A 25,620-nucleotide genomic window follows, 5' to 3' on the forward strand; every position below is an offset into this window, starting at 1 on the left:
ACATTTACCACTCCATAAAATATATTCTGGGAGGCTAACAGAGTGAAATATTCCAGTCCTATTTTAATATATTAGTGCAAAAGGGAGATCCTATTTTATTATTTTTGCTCATTTTGTAATACTTATAGTAATCTATCTCATTTAATATTCAATATGATCGTGTAGCGTATATGTAGTTGAAATAGGGTAATCTCATCAAATTTACTAGGGGTTTCAGAAAGGTTTTAGATGCTGGAGTTGTGTTCCTTAAAGGTGCCTAACTTGTCTTATGAACAACCTAGATTCATATTTAATTTCAGGTTGGGAATGATGTGAAACACAAAAATAGACATGAAGTTGAAATATACCTATAATTGTACCAGAAAGTTTATACCTGCTTTACATACTGAGTTCTTGCACCTGATAAAGTACTACAGGTATCCTCTCATACCAAAGAAGAGTAGGGAAATTATTAGTCCCCTCGGTTATAGATGATAAGTTTGGCTACGTGTTTACTTTAAGCTTCACCATTACCTTCCTTAGGAGTAGGGAGTTCAAGGTCCATCAGTTTCTCCCTAACTCAGTTTAACATATAGTTAATACAGTTATAATCAATGTTTGTTCTCAGTGTGGCATTTCATAGCCTTTACTATTTTATACCATTTTCTCCCCTCCTCGCCCCCCCACATGACTAAGTTTCCTTAGTCCCTATTCACCCTCTTTGGTGAATATTTAGCGGTATTAATCCGCTCCTGGTATTAATTGTGTTTCTTCCATGTAATTAGCAAGAGTCCATGAGCTAGTGACGTATGGGATATACATTCCTACCAGGAGGGGCAAAGTTTCCCAAACCTCAAAATGCCTATAAATACACCCCTCACCACACCCACAATTCAGTTTTACAAACTTTGCCTCCCATGGAGGTGGTGAAGTAAGTTTGTGCTAGATTCTACGTTGATATGCACTTTGCAGCAGGCTGAAGCCCGGTTTTCCTCTCAGAGTGCAGTGAATGTCAGAGGGATGTGAAGAGAGTATTGCCTATTTGAATACAATGGTCTTCCTCTAAGGGATCTATTTCATAGGTTCTCTGTTATCGGTCGTAGAGATTTCTTCTCCTACTTCCCTTTTCAGATCGACGATATACTCTTATATACCATTGCCTCTACTGATTCTCATTTCAGTACTGGTTTGGCTATCTACTATATGTAGATGAGTGTCTTGGGGTAAGTAAATCTTATTTCTATTTATGACACTCAAAGCTATGGTTGGGCACTTTATATGTAAAGTTCTAAATATATGTTTTAAACTTATATTTGCCATGATTCAGGATAATCAGTATTCCTTATTTCAGACTGTTAGTTTCATTATTTTGGGATAATGCATATGAATAAATATATATTTTTCTTACCTTAAAAATTTTCAATTGACTTTTTTCCCTGTGGGCTGTTAGGCTCGCAGGGACAGAAAATGCTTCAATTTATTGCGTCATTCTTGGCGCAAACTTTTTTGGCGCAAAATTTTGTCATTTCCTGCGCCATAGTTGATGCCGGAAGTTTGTTCGTGGTTGCGTCATTTTTTGGCGCATGTGTGTTACAGACTTTTTTTGCGCCAAAAAATGTGGGCGTCGTTTTCGGCACCAAAGGATGTGGCGTCATACTTGGCGCCAAAAAATGTGGGCGTCATACTTGTTCCAATTTTTTTCACATTATTTAAGTCTCACTTTTTTGTTGCTTCTGGTTGCTAGAGGCTTGTTTATTTTGCATTTTTTCCCATTCCTGAAACTGTCACTTAAGGAATTTGATAATTTTGCTTTATATGTTGTTTGTTCTATTACATATTGCAAGATGTCACAACCTGACCCTGGATCAGAATCTACTTCTGGAAAGACACTGCCTGATGTTGGTTCTACCAAAGCTAAGTGCATTTGTTGTAAACTTTTGGTAACTGTTCCTCATGCTGTAGTTTGTGTTAGTTGTCATGATAAACTTTCTAACGCAGATAATGTCTCCATTAGTAATAATCCTTTACCTGTTGTTTTTCTTTCAACATCTAATGTTCAGGATGTCCCTGTTAATGTAAAAGAATTTGTTTCTTATTCTATTAGAAAGGCTCTGTCTATTATTCCTCCTTCCAGTAAACGTAAAAGGTCTTTTAAAACTTCTCATATTTCAGATTAATTTTTAAGTGACCGCCATCATTCTGACTTATCTGTTTCTGATGAGGATCTATCTGGTTCAGAAGATTCTGCCTCAGATATTGATACTGATAAATCTTCGTATTTGTTTAAGATGGAGTTTATTCGTTCTTTACTTAAAGAAGTGTTGACTGCATTAGATATGGAGGAGTCTAGTCCTCTTGATACTAAATCTGCTAAGCGTTTAAATTCGGTTTTTAAACCTCATGTAGTTATTCCAGAAGTTTTTCCACTTCCTGATGCTATTTCAGAAGTAATTTCTAGGGAATGGAATAGTCTGGGTACTTCATTTACTCCTTCTCCAAGGTTTAAGAAATTGTACCCTGTGCCATCTGATAGATTAGAGTTTTGGGACAAAATCCCCAAAGTTGATGTGGCTATCTCTACTCTTGCTAAACGTACTACTATTCCTACAGCAGATAGTACTTCCTTTAAGGATCCTTTAGATAGGAAGCTTGAATCCTTTCTAAGGAGAGCTTATTTATGTTCAGGTAATCTTCTTAGACCTGCTATTTCTTTGGCTGATGTTGCTGCAGCTTCCACTTTCTGGTTGGAGGCTTTAGCGCAACAAGTGTCAGACCATAATGCTTATAGCATTGTTAAAATTCTTCAACATGCTAATAACTTTGTTTGTGATGCCATTTTTTATATCATTAGAATTGATGTCAGGTATATGTCTTTAGCTATTTTAGCTAGAAGAGCTTTATGGCTTAAATCTTGGAATGCAGATATGACTTCTAAGTCAACATTGCTTTCTCTTTCTTTCCAAGGTAATAAATTATTTGGTTCACAGTTGGATTCAATAATTTCAACTGTTACTGGGGGGAAAGGAGCCTTTTTGCCTCAGGACAAAAAAATCTAAAGGTAAATATAGGGCTGCTAATCGTTTTCGTTCCTTTCGTCAGAATAAGGAGCAGAAGCCTGACCCTTCCCCTAAAGGAACGGTCTCCGTTTGGAAACCACCTCCAGTCTAGAATAAATCCAAGCCTTTTAGAAAGTCAAAACCAGCACCCAAATCCGTATGAAGGTGCGGCCCTCATTCCAGCACAGCTGGTAGGGGGCAGGTTACGATTTTTCAAAGATGTTTGGATCAATTCGATTCACAATCTTTGGATTCAGAACATTGTTTCACAAGGGTACAGAATAGGTTTCAAGGTAAGGCCGCCTGTGAGAAGATTTTTTCTCACGCATTCCAGTAAACCCAGTGAAGGCTCAGGCGTTTCTGAAATGTGTTTCAGACCTAGAGTCGGCTGGGGTAATTATGCCAGTTCCAGTTCTGGAACGGGGTCTGGGGTTTTACTCAAATCTATTCATTGTACCAAAGAAGGAGAATTCCTTCAGACCAGTTCTGGATCTAAAAATATTGAATCGTTATGTAAGGATACCAACATTCAAAATGGTGACTATAAGGACTATTCTGCCTTTTGTTCAGCAAGGGCATTATATGTCTACAATAGACTTACAGGATGCATATCTTCATATTCCAATTCATCCAGATCACTATCAGTTCCTGAGATTCTCTTTTCTAGACAAGCATTACCAGTTTGTTGCTCTTCCGTTTGGCCTAGCAACAGCTCCAAGGATCTTTTCGAAGGTTCTCGGTGCCCTTCTCTCTGTAATCAGAGAACAGGGTATTGCGGTATTTCCTTATTTGGACAATATCTTGGTACTTGCTCAGTCTTTACATTCTGCAGAATCTCATACGAATCAACTTGTGTTGTTTCTTCAAAGACATGGTTGGAGGATCAATTTACCAAAGAGTTCCTTGATTCCTCAGACAAAGGTAACCTTTTTGGGTTTCCAAATAGATTCAGTGTCCATGACTTTGTCTCTAACAGAAAAGAGACGTCTGAAATTGGTTTCAGCTTGTCGAAACCTTCAGTCTCAATTGTTTCCTTCGGTAGCTTTGTGCATGGAAATTCTAGGTCTCATGACTGCTGCATCGGACGCGATCCCTTTTGCTCGTTTTCACATGAGACCTCTCCAGCTTTGTATGCTGAACCAGTGGTGCAGGGATTATACAAAGATATCACAATTAATATCCTTAAATCCCAATGTTCGATCTTCTCTGACTTGGTGGTTGAATCACCATCGTTTAATTCAAGGGGCCTCTTGTTTGTCCAACCTGGACTGTGATCGCAACAGATGCGAGTCTTTCAGGTTGGGGAGCTGTCTGGGGATCTCTGACAGCGCAGGGGGTTTGGGAATCTCAGGAGGCGAGATTACCAATCAACATTTTGGAACTCCGTGCAATTTTCAGAGCTCTTCAGTTCTGGCCTCTTCTGAAGAGAGAATCGTTTATTTGTTTTCAGACAGACAATGTCACAACCGTGGCGTATGTCAATCATCAAGGTGGGACTCACAGTCCTCAGGCTATGAAAGAAGTATCTCGGATACTCTTATGGGCGGAATCCAGGACCGGTCTAATTTCTGTGGTTCACATCCCAGGTGTAGACAATTGGGAAGCGGATTATCTCAGTCGCCAGACGTTTCATCTTTGCGAATGGTCTCTTCACCCAGAGGTATTTCTTCAGATTGTTCAAATCTGGGGACTTCCAGAAATAGATCTGATGGCCTCTCATCTAAACAAGAAACTTCCCAGGTATCTGTCCAGATCCAGGGATCCTCAGGCGGAAGCAGTGGACGCGTTGTCGCTTCCTTGGAATTATCATCCTGCTTATATCTTTCCGCCTCTAGTTCTTCTTCCAAGAGTGATTTCCAAAATTCTAATGGAGCGTTTGTTGGTACTGCTGGTGGCTCCAGCATGGCCTCACAGGTTTTGGTATGCAGATCTCGTTCGGATGGCCAGTTGCCAACCTTGGACACTTCCGTTAAGACCAGACCTTCTATCTCAACGCCCATTTTTCCATCAGGATCTCAAATCATTAAATTTGAAGGTATGGAGATTGAACGCTTGATTCTTAGTCATAGAGGTTTCTCTGACTCAGTGATTAATACTATGTTACAGGCTCGTAAATCTGTGTCTAGGAAGATTTATTATCAAGTCTGGAAGACTTACATTTCTTGGTGTTCTTCTCATAAATTCTCTTGGCATTCTTTTAGAATTCCTAGAATTTTACAGTTTCTTCAGGATGGTTTGGATAAGGGTTTGTCTGCAAGCTCTTTGAAAGGACAAATCTCTGCTCTTTCTGTTCTTTTTGACAGAAAGATTGCTAATCTTCCTGATATTCATTGTTTTGTACAGGCTTTGGTTCATATCAAGCCTGTCATTAAGTCAATCTCTCCTCCTTGGAGTCTTAATTTGGTTCTGAGGGCTTTACAGGCTCCTCCGTTTGAACCTATGCATTCTCTGGATATTAAATTACTTTCTTGAAAAGTTTTGTTCCTTTTGGCCATCTCTTCTGCTAGAAGAGTTTCTGAGTTATCTGCTCTTTCTTGGGAATCTCCTTTTCTGATTTTTCATCAGGATAAGGCGGTGTTGCGGACTTCATTTACATTTTTACCTAAGGTTGTGAATTCTAACAACATTACTAGAGAAATTGTTGTCCCTTCATTGTGTCCTAATACTAAGAATTCTCTGGAGAGATCTTTACATTCTTTGGATGTAGTGAGAGCTTTGAAATATTATGTTGAAGCTACTAAAGGTTTCAGAAAGACTTCTAGTCTATTTGTTATCTTTTCTGGTTCCAGGAAAGGTCAGAAGGCTTCTGCCATTTCATTGGCATCTTGGTTAAAGTCTTTGATTCATCATGCTTATGTAGAGTCGGGTAAGTCCCCGCCTCAAAGGATTGCGGCTCATTCTACTAGGTCAGTTTCTACTTCCTGGGCTTTTAGGAATGAAGCTTCTGTTGATCAAATTTGCAAAGCAACAACTTGGTCTTCTTTGCATACTTTTACTAAATTCTACCATTTTTATGTTTTCTCTTCTTCTGAAGCAGTTTTTGGTAGAAAAGTACTTCAGGCAGCTGTTTCAGTTTGATTCTTCTGCTTATTATTTCAAATTTTTTTATTTGGGTTGTGGATTATTTTTTCAGCGGAATTGGCTGTCTTTATTTTATCCCTCCCTCTCTAGTGACTCTTGCGTGGAAGTTCCACATCTTGGGTATCTGCTATCCCATACGTCACTAGCTCATGGACTCTTGCTAATTACATGAAAGAAAACATAATTTATGTAAGAACTTACCTGATAAATTCATTTCTTTCATATTAGCAAGAGTCCATGAGGCCCACCCTTTTTGTGGTGGTTATGATTTTTTTGTATAAAGCACAATTATTCCAATTCCTTATTTCTCTTGTAGTGTGTTCAGTCCACGGGTCATCCATTACTTATGGGATATATTCTCCTCCCCAACAGGAAGTTGCAAGAGGATCACCCAAGCAGAGCTGCTATATAGCTCCTCCCCTCACATGTCATATCCAGCCATTCTCTTGCAAGTCTCAACATAGGAGGTCCGCGAGAGGAGTGGTGTTTTATACTTAATTTATTTCTTCAATCAAAAGTTTGTTATTTTTTAATGGCACCGGAGTGTGCTGTTTTTCTCTCAGGCAGTATTTAGAAGAAGAATCTGCCTGCGTTTTCAATGATCTTAGCAGACGTAACTAAGATCCACTGGCTGTTCTCGCACATTCTGAGGAGTGGGGTAACTTCAGAAAAGGGAATAGCATGCGGGGTCCCCCGCAAATGAGGTATGTGCAGTAATATTTTCTAGGAATGGAATTGACTAAGAAAACACTGCAGTTACCCATATGATGTAAGTACAGCTTTTAATGCAGTAGTAGCGACTGGTATCAGGCTGATAAATGTATGCGCAGTTGAGTTATTTTCTAGGGACTAGAATTTGACTGAGAAAATACTGTTAAATACTGAAATAAATGTATGAGCCTTAACTGCAGTAGAAGCGACTGGTAGCAGGCTTAGTGATAACTTTGCATAACACTGGAAAGTTGTTTTTAAAACGTTTACTGGCATGTTATTTGTTTTGTGAGGTACTTTGGTGATAAATCTTTTTGGGCATGATTTTTTTCCATATGGCTAACGTATATTTCTGCATAGAAACCGTTGTAACAGGTCTCCCACTGTTGTAATATGAGTGGGAGGGGCCTTTTTTAGCGCCTTGTTGCGCAGTTAAAATTCTTGCACAGTCTTCCTTCTTCTTCCTCCTTGATCCAGGACGTCTCCAGAGGGCGCAGGGGTCTTCAAAATTCATTTTTGAGGGAGGTAATCAGTCACAGCAGACCTGTGACAGTGTGTTTGACTGTGATAAAAGCGTTAAATCTTAAATTGATTATCCGTTTTTGGGTATTGAGGGGTTAATCATCCGTTTGCTAGTGGGTGCAATCCTCTGCTAAATTCATACATTTACTGTTAAAATTGTTGGCTATAACTGAATTAGTTCATTGTTATTTCCACTGTGACAGTTTTTTTGTGTTTTTAAAAGCGCTGCAGCGTTTTTTCTATTGCTTGTAAATTTATTGAAAGATTTTTTCCAAGCTTGCTAGCTTTCATTGCTAGTCTGTTTAAACATGTCTGATACAGATGAATCTGCTTGTTCATTATGTTTAAAAGCCAATGTGGAGCCCAATAGAAATATGTGTACCAATTGCAGGGCCGGCGCTTGCATATAGGCAAGTTAGGCATTGGCCTTAGGGCGCCACAGTATTGGGGCGCAAACTGCCGGTGACAAGCAGCAACTTTTTTTTTTTTTTTTTTTTTAACATTTGCGGTCCACTCCGCCCCCAGTCCAGACAACATTGCATTTTCTTTAGGCGAATTGGGGTGCCGTGCTAATACTGCCATGCTAATACATACGTAGCTTACATTTTTAAAAATATTGTATCAAATTCAAATGTTTCCCGCGCGCACAGGCTGCATCATCTGTTCAGTGCGCGTGGGCTTCTGTAGGGAAAGGACGGGGGTGGAGCTGCTGGAGCAGCTATGCATGCAGGAGCTGGGCTGTCCTGGCTGAAACGGATTTGCAAATCGCTCAGTTCTTCTGAATTGGCAGCAGCAGACAGTCAACTCACAGGTAAAGCAAAGCCTGTACTAAAGCAGTTTCTATAGAAAAAACAAAGCCTGCCCTTTAAAAGCAATTGTTTATTTAAGCAAACAGCTCAGAAACTGCACCACGGAAAATAGATCAGACAGTTAAATACAAGTTTACTTTTACTCCACTGTCTGAGCTATTTTCCATGCTGCATGTTCTGAACCGTTTGCTTAAATAAACACTTACTTTTAATGATTTATGGGAGTATCTGCTTAATGCAGTCCAAGCTCCGTGAAGAGTCAGAGAGATACCGTGCTGTGTTAAACATCATAAGCCAGGAAGCTGTTCCTGCAGAGGGGGGTCACAATTTAACTGGGAAATCAGACACAAGCCCCTCACAGTAAGCAGAGGGTAGGCAAACAGGAGAGGGGGGATGGGTAGGGAGAGAGTTTTGCTCGGCTGTGTCTGTTCACTGAACTGAAGTGTTTGCTAGTTTAGCTCAACTTGGGGATAGAATATGTGATTTCAATAAGAGTGACAATCATGACACTTATGCTGCTGTAAACATGTGTGTGTGTGTATGTTTGTGTAAATGTGTGTGTATGTATGTGTAAATGTATGTCTAAATATGTGTGTATGTGTAAATGTATGTGTAAATATGTGTGTGTATGTATATGTAAATATGTGTGTGTGTATGTTTGTGTAAATCAGGGCCGGATTTCCCATTAGGCACAGTAGGCATGTGCCTACAGGCGCCTTGCAGTGAGGGGCGCCTGCCTGTCAGTAATAAAAAAAAAAAAATTTTTTTTTTTTTTTTTTTTTTAGTGAGGGCATTAATTTTAGTAAGAATTATGCTGCCAGGTGCTTACAGAGTCGAGTGTTTATTGGTAATATGTTACAGCAGTTGAGGGAGCCATGAAGGAGAGAGGGGCAAATATTAAAACTAAACCCCTCCCATTTTCGCCAGGCATGTTTAGTTTCACTTTTATTTTATGTACTTCTGTGGCCTCACACAGCCAAGCTCCATGCTGATGTGTAGCAGACACTTTTTGTTGAGGAATGAAAGCTTAAAAACAACAGGTTAGGATTGTACAAGGCTTCTAATGCTGCCTAGAATGACAACATAACAAGCAGAGCACTTTAACCCCTTGGCTTCCAGAGAGGATTGCAGTGTATTCACTTATTATGTGCTGTAGGGCATTTTTATAGCCAGGGGGTTTTCGTTCCTTTCGTCAGAATAAGGAGCAGAAGCCTGACCCTTCCCCTAAAGGAACGGTCTCCGTTTGGAAACCACCTCCAGTCTAGAATAAATCCAAGCCTTTTAGAAAGTCAAAACCAGCACCCAAATCCGTATGAAGGTGCGGCCCTCATTCCAGCACAGCTGGTAGGGGGCAGGTTACGATTTTTCAAAGATGTTTGGATCAATTCGATTCACAATCTTTGGATTCAGAACATTGTTTCACAAGGGTACAGAATAGGTTTCAAGGTAAGGCCGCCTGTGAGAAGATTTTTTCTCACGCATTCCAGTAAACCCAGTGAAGGCTCAGGCGTTTCTGAAATGTGTTTCAGACCTAGAGTCGGCTGGGGTAATTATGCCAGTTCCAGTTCTGGAACGGGGTCTGGGGTTTTACTCAAATCTATTCATTGTACCAAAGAAGGAGAATTCCTTCAGACCAGTTCTGGATCTAAAAATATTGAATCGTTATGTAAGGATACCAACATTCAAAATGGTGACTATAAGGACTATTCTGCCTTTTGTTCAGCAAGGGCATTATATGTCTACAATAGACTTACAGGATGCATATCTTCATATTCCAATTCATCCAGATCACTATCAGTTCCTGAGATTCTCTTTTCTAGACAAGCATTACCAGTTTGTTGCTCTTCCGTTTGGCCTAGCAACAGCTCCAAGGATCTTTTCGAAGGTTCTCGGTGCCCTTCTCTCTGTAATCAGAGAACAGGGTATTGCGGTATTTCCTTATTTGGACAATATCTTGGTACTTGCTCAGTCTTTACATTCTGCAGAATCTCATACGAATCAACTTGTGTTGTTTCTTCAAAGACATGGTTGGAGGATCAATTTACCAAAGAGTTCCTTGATTCCTCAGACAAAGGTAACCTTTTTGGGTTTCCAAATAGATTCAGTGTCCATGACTTTGTCTCTAACAGAAAAGAGACGTCTGAAATTGGTTTCAGCTTGTCGAAACCTTCAGTCTCAATTGTTTCCTTCGGTAGCTTTGTGCATGGAAATTCTAGGTCTCATGACTGCTGCATCGGACGCGATCCCTTTTGCTCGTTTTCACATGAGACCTCTCCAGCTTTGTATGCTGAACCAGTGGTGCAGGGATTATACAAAGATATCACAATTAATATCCTTAAATCCCAATGTTCGATCTTCTCTGACTTGGTGGTTGAATCACCATCGTTTAATTCAAGGGGCCTCTTGTTTGTCCAACCTGGACTGTGATCGCAACAGATGCGAGTCTTTCAGGTTGGGGAGCTGTCTGGGGATCTCTGACAGCGCAGGGGGTTTGGGAATCTCAGGAGGCGAGATTACCAATCAACATTTTGGAACTCCGTGCAATTTTCAGAGCTCTTCAGTTCTGGCCTCTTCTGAAGAGAGAATCGTTTATTTGTTTTCAGACAGACAATGTCACAACCGTGGCGTATGTCAATCATCAAGGTGGGACTCACAGTCCTCAGGCTATGAAAGAAGTATCTCGGATACTCTTATGGGCGGAATCCAGGACCGGTCTAATTTCTGTGGTTCACATCCCAGGTGTAGACAATTGGGAAGCGGATTATCTCAGTCGCCAGACGTTTCATCTTTGCGAATGGTCTCTTCACCCAGAGGTATTTCTTCAGATTGTTCAAATCTGGGGACTTCCAGAAATAGATCTGATGGCCTCTCATCTAAACAAGAAACTTCCCAGGTATCTGTCCAGATCCAGGGATCCTCAGGCGGAAGCAGTGGACGCGTTGTCGCTTCCTTGGAATTATCATCCTGCTTATATCTTTCCGCCTCTAGTTCTTCTTCCAAGAGTGATTTCCAAAATTCTAATGGAGCGTTTGTTGGTACTGCTGGTGGCTCCAGCATGGCCTCACAGGTTTTGGTATGCAGATCTCGTTCGGATGGCCAGTTGCCAACCTTGGACACTTCCGTTAAGACCAGACCTTCTATCTCAACGCCCATTTTTCCATCAGGATCTCAAATCATTAAATTTGAAGGTATGGAGATTGAACGCTTGATTCTTAGTCATAGAGGTTTCTCTGACTCAGTGATTAATACTATGTTACAGGCTCGTAAATCTGTGTCTAGGAAGATTTATTATCAAGTCTGGAAGACTTACATTTCTTGGTGTTCTTCTCATAAATTCTCTTGGCATTCTTTTAGAATTCCTAGAATTTTACAGTTTCTTCAGGATGGTTTGGATAAGGGTTTGTCTGCAAGCTCTTTGAAAGGACAAATCTCTGCTCTTTCTGTTCTTTTTGACAGAAAGATTGCTAATCTTCCTGATATTCATTGTTTTGTACAGGCTTTGGTTCATATCAAGCCTGTCATTAAGTCAATCTCTCCTCCTTGGAGTCTTAATTTGGTTCTGAGGGCTTTACAGGCTCCTCCGTTTGAACCTATGCATTCTCTGGATATTAAATTACTTTCTTGAAAAGTTTTGTTCCTTTTGGCCATCTCTTCTGCTAGAAGAGTTTCTGAGTTATCTGCTCTTTCTTGGGAATCTCCTTTTCTGATTTTTCATCAGGATAAGGCGGTGTTGCGGACTTCATTTACATTTTTACCTAAGGTTGTGAATTCTAACAACATTACTAGAGAAATTGTTGTCCCTTCATTGTGTCCTAATACTAAGAATTCTCTGGAGAGATCTTTACATTCTTTGGATGTAGTGAGAGCTTTGAAATATTATGTTGAAGCTACTAAAGGTTTCAGAAAGACTTCTAGTCTATTTGTTATCTTTTCTGGTTCCAGGAAAGGTCAGAAGGCTTCTGCCATTTCATTGGCATCTTGGTTAAAGTCTTTGATTCATCATGCTTATGTAGAGTCGGGTAAGTCCCCGCCTCAAAGGATTGCGGCTCATTCTACTAGGTCAGTTTCTACTTCCTGGGCTTTTAGGAATGAAGCTTCTGTTGATCAAATTTGCAAAGCAACAACTTGGTCTTCTTTGCATACTTTTACTAAATTCTACCATTTTTATGTTTTCTCTTCTTCTGAAGCAGTTTTTGGTAGAAAAGTACTTCAGGCAGCTGTTTCAGTTTGATTCTTCTGCTTATTATTTCAAATTTTTTTATTTGGGTTGTGGATTATTTTTTCAGCGGAATTGGCTGTCTTTATTTTATCCCTCCCTCTCTAGTGACTCTTGCGTGGAAGTTCCACATCTTGGGTATCTGCTATCCCATATGTCACTAGCTCATGGACTCTTGCTAATTACATGAAAGAAAACATAATTTATGTAAGAACTTACCTGATAAATTCATTTCTTTCATATTAGCAAGAGTCCATGAGGCCCACCCTTTTTGTGGTGGTTATGATTTTTTTGTATAAAGCACAATTATTCCAATTCCTTATTTCTCTTGTAGTGTGTTCAGTCCACGGGTCATCCATTACTTATGGGATATATTCTCCTCCCCAACAGGAAGTTGCAAGAGGATCACCCAAGCAGAGCTGCTATATAGCTCCTCCCCTCACATGTCATATCCAGCCATTCTCTTGCAAGTCTCAACATAGGAGGTCCGCGAGAGGAGTGGTGTTTTATACTTAATTTATTTCTTCAATCAAAAGTTTGTTATTTTTTAATGGCACCGGAGTGTGCTGTTTTTCTCTCAGGCAGTATTTAGAAGAAGAATCTGCCTGCGTTTTCAATGATCTTAGCAGACGTAACTAAGATCCACTGGCTGTTCTCGCACATTCTGAGGAGTGGGGTAACTTCAGAAAAGGGAATAGCATGCGGGGTCCCCCGCAAATGAGGTATGTGCAGTAATATTTTCTAGGAATGGAATTGACTAAGAAAACACTGCAGTTACCCATATGATGTAAGTACAGCTTTTAATGCAGTAGTAGCGACTGGTATCAGGCTGATAAATGTATGCGCAGTTGAGTTATTTTCTAGGGACTAGAATTTGACTGAGAAAATACTGTTAAATACTGAAATAAATGTATGAGCCTTAACTGCAGTAGAAGCGACTGGTAGCAGGCTTAGTGATAACTTTGCATAACACTGGAAAGTTGTTTTTAAAACGTTTACTGGCATGTTATTTGTTTTGTGAGGTACTTTGGTGATAAATCTTTTTGGGCATGATTTTTTTCCATATGGCTAACGTATATTTCTGCATAGAAACCGTTGTAACAGGTCTCCCACTGTTGTAATATGAGTGGGAGGGGCCTTTTTTAGCGCCTTGTTGCGCAGTTAAAATTCTTGCACAGTCTTCCTTCTTCTTCCTCCTTGATCCAGGACGTCTCCAGAGGGCGCAGGGGTCTTCAAAATTCATTTTTGAGGGAGGTAATCAGTCACAGCAGACCTGTGACAGTGTGTTTGACTGTGATAAAAGCGTTAAATCTTAAATTGATTATCCGTTTTTGGGTATTGAGGGGTTAATCATCCGTTTGCTAGTGGGTGCAATCCTCTGCTAAATTCATACATTTACTGTTAAAATTGTTGGCTATAACTGAATTAGTTCATTGTTATTTCCACTGTGACAGTTTTTTTGTGTTTTTAAAAGCGCTGCAGCGTTTTTTCTATTGCTTGTAAATTTATTGAAAGATTTTTTCCAAGCTTGCTAGCTTTCATTGCTAGTCTGTTTAAACATGTCTGATACAGATGAATCTGCTTGTTCATTATGTTTAAAAGCCAATGTGGAGCCCAATAGAAATATGTGTACCAATTGCAGGGCCGGCGCTTGCATATAGGCAAGTTAGGCATTGGCCTTAGGGCGCCACAGTATTGGGGCGCAAACTGCCGGTGACAAGCAGCAACTTTTTTTTTTTTTTTTTTTTTAACATTTGCGGTCCACTCCGCCCCCAGTCCAGACAACATTGCATTTTCTTTAGGCGAATTGGGGTGCCGTGCTAATACTGCCATGCTAATACATACGTAGCTTACATTTTTAAAAATATTGTATCAAATTCAAATGTTTCCCGCGCGCACAGGCTGCATCATCTGTTCAGTGCGCGTGGGCTTCTGTAGGGAAAGGACGGGGGTGGAGCTGCTGGAGCAGCTATGCATGCAGGAGCTGGGCTGTCCTGGCTGAAACGGATTTGCAAATCGCTCAGTTCTTCTGAATTGGCAGCAGCAGACAGTCAACTCACAGGTAAAGCAAAGCCTGTACTAAAGCAGTTTCTATAGAAAAAACAAAGCCTGCCCTTTAAAAGCAATTGTTTATTTAAGCAAACAGCTCAGAAACTGCACCACGGAAAATAGATCAGACAGTTAAATACAAGTTTACTTTTACTCCACTGTCTGAGCTATTTTCCATGCTGCATGTTCTGAACCGTTTGCTTAAATAAACACTTACTTTTAATGATTTATGGGAGTATCTGCTTAATGCAGTCCAAGCTCCGTGAAGAGTCAGAGAGATACCGTGCTGTGTTAAACATCATAAGCCAGGAAGCTGTTCCTGCAGAGGGGGGTCACAATTTAACTGGGAAATCAGACACAAGCCCCTCACAGTAAGCAGAGGGTAGGCAAACAGGAGAGGGGGGATGGGTAGGGAGAGAGTTTTGCTCGGCTGTGTCTGTTCACTGAACTGAAGTGTTTGCTAGTTTAGCTCAACTTGGGGATAGAATATGTGATTTCAATAAGAGTGACAATCATGACACTTATGCTGCTGTAAACATGTGTGTGTGTGTATGTTTGTGTAAATGTGTGTGTATGTATGTGTAAATGTATGTCTAAATATGTGTGTATGTGTAAATGTATGTGTAAATATGTGTGTGTATGTATATGTAAATATGTGTGTGTGTATGTTTGTGTAAATCAGGGCCGGATTTCCCATTAGGCACAGTAGGCATGTGCCTACAGGCGCCTTGCAGTGAGGGGCGCCTGCCTGTCAGTAATAAAAAAAAAAAAATTTTTTTTTTTTTTTTTTTTTAGTGAGGGCATTAATTTTAGTAAGAATTATGCTGCCAGGTGCTTACAGAGTCGAGTGTTTATTGGTAATATGTTACAGCAGTTGAGGGAGCCATGAAGGAGAGAGGGGCAAATATTAAAACTAAACCCCTCCCATTTTCGCCAGGCATGTTTAGTTTCACTTTTATTTTATGTACTTCTGTGGCCTCACACAGCCAAGCTCCATGCTGATGTGTAGCAGACACTTTTTGTTGAGGAATGAAAGCTTAAAAACAACAGGTTAGGATTGTACAAGGCTTCTAATGCTGCCTAGAATGACAACATAACAAGCAGAGCACTTTAACCCCTTGGCTTCCAGAGAGGGTTGCAGTGTATTCACTTATTATGTGCTGTAGGGCATTTTTATAGCCAGGGGGTTAAATTCTGCTTCAGGATGAATGTTTTTGTTCTATAAAGGCCTTGGAGGTGTGGAGGTTATGTGGGACTAGCTGCTCTTCTCTTTATTACAAGGTGCCAATTGTGATTTACACATTTTACAGCCTTTAGGGCACTTTGACAACAAAGTTTGTAGACTGTAAGGCTGTAAAATGTGTATGTGTGTAAACCACTCACATGGCATATTTGTTTGTATGTATGTATATGTATATGTATGTATGTATGTATGTATGTATGTATGTATATATATATATATATATATATATATATATATATATATACACACACACACATCACATACAAAATTGTTAATCTGTTCTTTTATCAAGTAAGTGTGGTATTTTTGTATTGTGGTAAATTGAATTTCTAATTTTAAACACATTTGTTGACCCCTGGATTACATATAATCTACAACATTCCATGTTTTCCTTTGAGAGCAACATCATATTATATTTATATTTCAGAACAAAATAAATGTAACATCTGTGTGTATTTGTACCAAAAATATCAGAGTTCACAAGATTTTTTTCATGTAGTAGAAAAAATACCTACATTTTATGTTTTCTTCCACTGGCTGCACAGGTTGTTGATGAGCTTGCATGCTGCTAGTTTTAATATTGCTATTGTTTACACAAAACTGTGTTTAACTCCAACAAAATGTTAAGCACATAGTCAAAGTCATCTCCAGAAAAGCTGTCTCAGAACTGATATTGACTATGTGTTTAACTCTTTTGCAAGAGTCTAACATACTTCTGTGCAAGCACTAGTGCAATATTAAAATGCTCTAGCAAACTTTCACATTTTATGTCCCTTTAAATAGGGTTTTCTTTAGAATATTTTGCATTAAAAGTTTAACATGATTTGTTTTTGTTATACATAATATAAATTGTATGGCCATTTGAGTCAAGTGAATATTGATTTTTTGTGTAACTTCCATTACAACAAATATTGCAATTGGTGTGTGTATTTGTGTATCTCCATAAAAGGGAAATGTAATTTTACATCTAATATTTATTTTTAGTTGTCTTAAATAATAATAATAAAAAAAGTCCTAATTTTTTTCCATTTTTTTTTTTGGGGGGGGGGGGGGTAGGGGGGCGCTTCAGGTTTTTGTGCCTACAGGCACCTGAGATGTAAATCCGGCCCTGGTGTAAATGTGTGTGTATGTATGTGTAAATGTATGTCTTAATATGTGTGTGTGTGTGTAAATGTATGTGTAAATATGTGTGTATGTATGTGTAAATGTGTGTGTATGTATGTGTAAGTGTGTGTATGTATGTATGTGTGTGTGTATGTATGTGTAAATGTAAGTGTGTGTATGTATGTGTAAGTGTATGTATGTGTAAATGTATGTGTAAGTGTGTGTATGTATGTGTAAATGTGTGTGTATGTATGTGTAAATGTGTGTGTATGTGTAAATGTGTATGTATGTGTAAATGTGTGTATGTATGTGTAAATGTGTGTATGTGTGTGTAAATGTGTGTATGTGTAAGTGTGTGTGTGTATGTATGTGTAAGTGTGTGTGTGTAAGTGTGTATGTATGTGTAAATGTGTGTGTGTGTGTGTATGTATGTGTAAATGTGTGTGTGTGTATGTATGTGTAAATGTGTGTATGTATGTGTAAATGTGTGTGCATGTATGTGTAAATATGTGTGTGTGAAAATATGTATGCATGTGTAAAATTGTATGTATGTATGTGTGTGAAATATCTACTACACATTACTAGAACATTTTGTTAAGTAGCAGGGTATATCATTTTTTGGGGGGGGGGGGGGGCGGCAAAATGTGTCTTTGCCTGTGTAGCCAAAAATCCTAGCACCGGCCCTGACCAATTGTATTGATGTTACTTTAAATAAAAGTCAGTCTTTACCGGTAAAGAAATTATCACCAGACAACGAGGGGGAAGTTATGCCGCCTAACTCTCCTCACGTGTCAGTACCTTCGCCTCCCGCTCAGGAGGTGCGTGAGATTGTGGCGCCAAGTACATCAAGGCCCTTACAAATCACTTTGCATGATATGGCTACTGTTATGAAAGAAGTATTATCTAATTTGCCTGAGTTAAGAGGCAAGCGCGATAGCTCTGGGTTTAGAACAGAGCGCGCCGATGACACGAGAGCCATATCCGATACTGCGTCACAATTTGCAGAACATGAGGACGGAGAGCTTCATTCTGTGGGTGACGGATCTGATCCGGGGAGACCGGATTCAGAAATTTTAAATTTAAGCTTGAGAACCTCCGTGTATTGCTAGGGGAGGTGTTAGCGGCTCTGAACGATTGCGACACGGTTGCAATCCCAGAGAAATTATGTAGGCTGGATAAATACTATGTGGTACCGGTGTGTACTGACGTTTTTCCTATACCTAAAAGGCTTACAGAGATTATTAGCAAGGAGTGGGATAGACCCGGTGTGCCCTTTTCCCCTCCTCCGATAGAAAAATGTTCCCAATAGACGCCACCACACGAGACTTATGGCAGACGGTCCCTAAGGTGGAGGGAGCAGTTTCTACTTTAGCCAAGCGTACCACTATCCCGGTGGAGGATAGTTGTGCTTTCTCAGATCCAATGGATAAAAAATTAGAAGGTTACCTTAAGAAAATGTTTGTTCAACAAGGTTTTATATTACAGCCCCTTGCATGCATTGCAGCAGCGCATTGCACGGCATTCTGGTTTGAGTCTCTGGAAGAGGCTATTCGCACAGCACCATTGGATGAGATTATGAACAAGCTTAAAGCCCTTAAGCTAGCTAATGCATTTGTTTCGGATGCCGTTGTGCATTTAACCAAATTAACGGCTAAGAACTCTGGATTCGCCATCCAGGCGCGCAGAGCGCTATGGCTTAAATCCTGGTCAGCAGATGTAACTTCTAAATCTAAATTGCTTAATATTCCTTTCAAAGGGCAAACCTTATTCGGGCCCGGCTTGAAAGAAATTATTGCTGACATTACTGGAGGTAAGGGTCACACCCTTCCTCAGTACAGGGCCAAATCAAAGGCCAAACAGTCTAATTTTCGTGCCTTTCGTAATTTCAAGGCAGGAGCAGCATCAACTTCCTCCGCTCCAAAACAGGAAGGGACTGCTACTCGTTACAGACAGGGTTGGAAAGGCAACCAGTCCTGGAACAAGGGCAAGCAGGCCAGAAAACCTACTTCTGCCCCTAAGACAGCATGAAGAAAGGGCCCCCTATCCGGAAACGGATCTAGTGGGGGGCAGACTTTCTCTCTTCGCCCAGGCCTGGGCAAGAGATGTCCAGGATCCCTGGGCTTTGGAGATCATATCTCAGGGATACCTTTTGGACTTCAAAACTTCTCCTCCACAAGGGAGATTTCATCTGTCAAGGTTATCAACAAACCTAATAAAGAAAGAGGCATTTCTACGATGTGTACAAGACCTCTTAGTAATGGGAGTGATCCACCCGGTTCCGCGGACGGAACAAGGGCAAGGTTTTTACTCAAATCTGTTTGTGGTTCCCAAAAAAGAGGGAACCTTCAGGCCAATCTTGGACCTGAAGATCTTAAACAAATTCCTAAGAGTTCCATCGTTCAAAATGGAAACTATTCGAACCATCCTACCCATGATCCAAGAGGGTCAGTATATGACCACAGTGGACTTGAAGGATGCCTACCTTCACATACCGATTCACAAGGATCATTATCGGTACCTAAGGTTTGCCTTTCTGGGCTCGCTTCTGGCGGTACTAAGACCGCGAGGCATAGCGGTGGCTCCGTACCTAGACGACATCCTGATACAAGCGTCAACTTTTCAAAATGCAAAGTCTCATACAGAGATAGTTCTAGCATTTCTGAGGTCGCATAGGTAGAAAGTGAACATGGAAAAGAGTTTTCTGTTCCCACTCACAAGGGTTCCCTTTCTAGGGACTCTTATAGATTCTGTAGAGATGAAGATTTACCTGACGGAGTCCAGGTTATCAAAAATCCTAAATGCTTGCCGTGTCCTTCATTCCATTCCAAGCCCATCAGTAGCTCAGTGCATGGAAGTAATCGGCTTAATGGTCGCGGCAATGGACATAGTGCCATTTGCGCGCCTACATCTCAGACCGCTGCAACTATGCATGCTAAGTCAGTGGAATGGGGATTACTCAGATCTGTCCCCTTTAATAAATCTGGACCAGGAGGCCAGAGATTCTCTTCTCTGGTGGTTGTCGCGGGTTCATCTGTCCAAAGGAATGACTTTTCGCAGACCAGATTGGACGATTGTAACAACAGATGCCAGCCTACTAGGCTGGGGTGCAGTCTGGAACTCCCTGAAGGCTTCAGGGATCGTGGACTCAGGAGGAGAAACTCCTCCCAATAAACATTCTGGAATTAAGAGCAATATTCAATGCTCTTCTAGCTTGGCCTCAGTTAGCAACATTGAGGTTCATCAGATTTCAGTCGGACAACATCACGACTGTGGCTTACATCAATCATCAAGGGGGAACCAGGAGTTCCCTAGCGATGTTGGAAGTCTCGAAGATAATTCACTGGGCAGAGTCGCACTCTTGTCACCTGTCAGCGATCTACATCCCAGGCGTAGAGAACTGGGAGGCGGACTTTCTAAGTCGCCAGACATTTCATCCGGGGGAGTGGGAACTTCACCCGGAGGTGTTTTCTCAACTGATTCTTCGTTGGGGCGAACCGGAGCTGGATCTCATGGCATCTCGCCAGAACGCCAAGCTTCCTTGTTACGGATCCAGGGACCCGGGAGCGGTGCTGGTAGATGCACTAGCAGCCCCGTGGGTTTTCAACATGGCTTATGTGTTTCCACCATTTCCGTTGCTACCTCGACTGATTGCCAGGATCAAACAGGAGAGAGCATCGGTGATTCTGATAGCGCCTGCGTGGCCACGCAGGACCTGGTATGCAGACCTAGTGGACATGTCGTCCTGTCCACCATGGTCTCTGCCTCTGAGGCAGGACCTTCTAATTCAGGGTCCTTTCAACCATCCATGCCTAATTTCTCTGAGGCTGACTGCATGGAGATTGAACGCTTGATTCTATCAAAGCGTGGTTTCTCGGAGTCGGTTATTGATACATTAATACAGGCTCGGAAACCTGTTACCAGAAAAATTTACCATAAGATATGGCGTAAATATTTATATTGGTGTGAATCCAAGAGTTACTCATGGAGTAAGGTTAGGATTCCTAGGATATTGGCTTTTCTACAAGAAGGGTTTATCCGCTAGTTCGTTAAAGGGACAGATTTCTGCTCTGTCTATTCTTTTACACAAACGTCTGGCAGAGAATCCAGACGTCCAGGCTTTTTGTCAGGCTTTGGCTAGGATTAAGCCTGTGTTTAAAACTGTTGCTCCTCCGTGGAGCTTAAACTTGGTTCTTAAAGTTCTTCAGGGTGTTCCGTTTGAACCCCTTCATTCCATTGATATTAAGCTTTTATCTTGGAAAGTTCTGTTTTTGATGGCTATTTCCTCGGCTCGAAGAGTCTCTGAGTTATCTGCCTTACATTGCGATTCTCCTTATCTGATTTTTCATTCAGACAAGGTAGTTCTGCGTACTAAACCTGGGTTTTTACCTAAGGTTGTTTCTAACAGGAATATCAATCAAGAGATTGTTGTTCCTTCATTGTGTCCTAATCCTTCTTCAAAGAAGGAACGTCTTTTGCATAATCTGGACGTAGTCCATGCCCTGAAGTTCTACTTACAAGCAACTAAAGATTTTCGGCAAACTTCTTCTCTGTTTGTTGTTTATTCTGGTCAGAGGAGAGGTCAAAAGGCTTCGGCCACCTCTCTCTCTTTTTGGCTTCGTAGCATAATACGTTTAGCCTATGAGACTGCTGGACAGCAGCCTCCTGAAAGAATTACAGCTCATTCCACTAGAGCTGTGGCTTCCACCTGGGCCTTTAAGAATGAGGCCTCTGTTGAACAGATTTTCAAGGCTGCAACTTGGTCTTCACTTCATACCTTTTCAAAATTTTACAAATTTGACACTTTTGCTACTTCGGAGGCTGGTTTTGGGAGAAAGGTTCTATAGGCAGTGGTTCCTTCTGTTTAATGTTCCTGCCTTGTCCCTCCCATCATCCGTGTACTTTAGCTTTGGTATTGGTATCCCATAAGTAATGGATGACCCGTGGACTGAACACACTTAACAAGAGAAAACATAATTTATGCTTACCTGATAAATTTATTTCTCTTGTAGTGTGTTCTGTCCACGGCCCGCCCTGTCTTTTTTGAGGCAGTTCTAAATTTTCATTAAAACTCCAGTCACCACTGCACCCTATAGTTTTTCCTTTCTCGTCTTGTTTCGGTCGAATGACTGGATATGACATGTGAGGGGAGGAGCTATATAGCAGCTCTGCTTGGGTGATCCTCTTGCAACTTCCTGTTGGGGAGGAGAATATATCCCATAAGTAATGGATGACCCGTGGACTGAACACACTAAAAGAGAAATAAATTTATCAGGTAAGCATAAATTATGGTTTTTTGATGCTTTCGCTCCTTTCTTATCACCCCACTTCTTGGCTATTCGTTAAACTGAATTGTGGGTGTGTTTAGGGGTGTATTTATAGGCATTTTGAGGTTTGGGAAACTTTGCCCCTCCTGGTAGGAATGTATATCCCATACGTCACTAGCTCATGGACTCTTGCTAATATGAAAGAAATGAATTTATCAGGTAAGTTCTTACATAAATTTTGTTTTTTTATTTTTATGCCATGGAAGCTAATGTTACAATTAGTATCCTATCCAGTAATTTTAAGGGACAAATGTACCTTTCAACTAAGACAATTCCTTGGGCATACCAGATTAAAGTTTCATGCTAATAGGTAGAAGATCTTGATAAAAAGGTACAATAGTAATCTCTTACAAAAAAAATAAAAATTATGAGGTATCAATGTAAATCATACCGTACATATGTTTGGGACAGTTTAGCACTGCAGTATGTTATGTTTGCTATAAGAGTGATTGTCAAGATTTTCTTGTGTTATCAGACATGTTCGTCTAGAAGTCTCAGCTTATGTTTGTTCAGTTTCTTGCTAAATACCCCAATAAAAAAACTTTGATTTAAAAAACAAAACAAAATAAAAACAGAATTTGACAATTGGGAATCAGGTCTTAAAGCATTGGGAGAGTCACTCAGAAAACATACGAGGTCAGTATGGATTAAAAGTACATATGATAAATATTTGGCCAATTACCTCGGTTGCCAAACATTTTTTGGACTGCCATAACAGTAAACCTGACCTTAAGTGCTGTATATTACAGAAAATTTATTTAGGCATAAGGGGTGTCAATATAGAAAATGCATTACTTAAGGCAGAAACTAAATGGATCTTCTAGCTGCATAGTATGGCTCCCCTGGGAATGAATGAGCAAATGACATACAGCGCATTTCTCTAACTAATTTATATACCTATTTGTATGCAAAATATTCTTGTACTATACCCTAATGGATCATATATTACATCATATTTAAACTATGTATCATATTATGAGTTTCTTTATGAGTATATTTAATGTAATTATTCCACTTTTCTATGACAAACTATTATCAGTCTGCAGATAATTACAATAAAGGATATGTACCCAACATATTAGATCAACAGGGAGGCCTCCCTCCCCCTTTCTTCTCTCCCCTTTTTTGAACTTATACAGTTAGCTACTACACTATTACTTCATGACAATGGTAACGAGGTTAGCGTAGCAAACTACCCCTTTCATGTACTTTGAGCAAAGCACTGTCATTTGTCTTATCATTGTCTCCCCATATTATGACATAGCCTAGTTACTAATGTATGTATATGTGCATCAATTACCTGCTACTGCATTTTTTCTATATTTAATGAATCCTACATATGATAACGCTTACTTGATATATATCACAATATTTGAATTTACTATTCGTAATGTGAATCCCAATACCAGTTCAATATATTTTGGATATGATTAATATTATTCTTAGTATCACCAGTTACTCTCTATGTAACAATCAGTAAGAAACGCTATGTTAAGATGCCCCAATAATATAGTGACTTTCTGCCTAACTATGAAATACCTAACCCGCTTCTTGCTGGGGGATTTGTATCCAACACTAATATCGCTACTAATAGAGACTGGTAGAAATTGTTATCTGATCTCTTCGAATCATATGCAGTACTTTGGTAGAGTGTCATGGTAATCCCTGGTCTTTTTGAACATGTAAAACCAAATTATGTCTGCTACTCTCCTGGGGAATAATACTATTATCGGCAATTACTGTTTACATTATATCCTGACAGATGATGAGGGAGAGGCATGTCTGATCGGTTATTTTAATTGGCCAAACAACACACACCCCGTGTCCCAATTTGCTACACTTTCAACGTCCCAATATGTCATGGAAGTATTCTCAAATGCAAGTGTTATTCTGATTGGCTTATAAGGTCTGCCCTACTGAAATCAACCATTTGATTGGTTATGGGTCCTTTAAATAGTCTGTGTAACGGAGCGGTCGGAGCCTCTGAAAAAGTAGTTGCGAAACGCGTGTCAGGCGTTCGCACTGCCTCCTCTTACCCAGTTATAAGATCATTTAAATTGTTGGCCTCATTGGCATTGTTCTAGACTAGTTTAAGGGATAAGGTGGTCTAATAGAGCTTAATAGTTTGAGAAGCCCTCTGGGTCTCCTATCTTTATTGTTGATAATTTGCTCAGACTTTCTTCCCTAGCTACTTCGATATTACTAGTTTATTACATGTTCTACTTTATTGTTATTTGACCGTTATCCTCTTAATACAGGTTTCTGTATTGAGGATAAGAGGAGCCAGTGTGTCTATTATTGACACTTTTTTTTTTTTTTCAAACAAGCTTTATTAAAGTAAATACCGAGACATTATATAAACAGGGTATCAGACAGAAACATACATTTTGAGATTGTTTGCGCCCAATTAAGATGCAATGAGAATGTCAATTGGATTAAGCTAAAGTCCAGTTCGATATGTCAATATGGGGTGGGCTCCGCCGACTCATGTTGGGGGCCCAATCCTCATCATTATACAGGTTTTGCAGGTTGTCATAGGGTGCTAAAACATTAGTCTCTATGAAGTAAAGCTTGACTTTTCAACAAATTTTTCAAAGATTTACAACTTACAAATAAACATACCTTCATAATCGAAAAACTCAAGTTGAAACATCCCGTACACTCCGGGAACTGAATTAAAGAGGAAGAGAGAGAAGAAGAAAGAGAGAAGAAAAAAAAATGGGGGGGGAAGGGGAAGAGGGGGGAAGAGTTTTCCAGGATGAATGGGATCAGCCAGCATCCCCTGGGGAATAAGTTTATACCAAGGGGCTTTTAATTATTGTGACTAAGGAGGGGAAGGGTTCCAAACGGCCATCATCATATCATACATGACCACTTGATTGCTCTTAATGTAATGCAGCTTTTCCAAAGTGAGTAGCTCATCTACAGCCGATCGCCATTCAAGGAGAGTAGGTACCTCCGATGACTTCCAAAGTCTAGGGATGAGTCTCTTCGCTCCTGTGAGCATAATCGAGAGGAGGGCCCTATTTTGTTTGTCAGCAATGTCGGGAAGATGTAGGAACAGAATGGTTTCAGGCGTGACTGGTATGTGTATGTTAAGTATGTCTGACATTTCTCTGAGAACGGTCGCCCAGTAGTTCGTTATTTTAGGGCAGGCCCACCATATGTGTAAAAGTGTGCCTACTTCGCCACAGCCCCTCCAACATGTGGCAGAGGCCACTGGGAAGATTCGATGCAATCTGGAGGGTGTGTAGTACCATCTAGTGAGTAATTTAAGGTGTATTTCCTGAACTACTGCTGAGATAGAAGAACATTTTACTATTCTAAATGATTTGAGCCATTCCTCTTCCGCTATAATGTTATTGAGATCCCTATTCCATGCACTGGTATATGTCGGTAATTGTGTGTCAGGTGGTGTGAGCAGCACTTTGTATATTTTTTATATTAATCTTCTTGGGGGGGGCATGTGCCATGCATAGAGCTTCAAAAGGAGTAAGGTCCCTAAGGAAGTCACTTTTGCCTTTGT

This window comes from Bombina bombina, chromosome 1, assembly GCF_027579735.1.
Source record: "Bombina bombina isolate aBomBom1 chromosome 1, aBomBom1.pri, whole genome shotgun sequence".
Classification (NCBI taxonomy): Eukaryota; Metazoa; Chordata; class Amphibia; order Anura; family Bombinatoridae; genus Bombina; species Bombina bombina.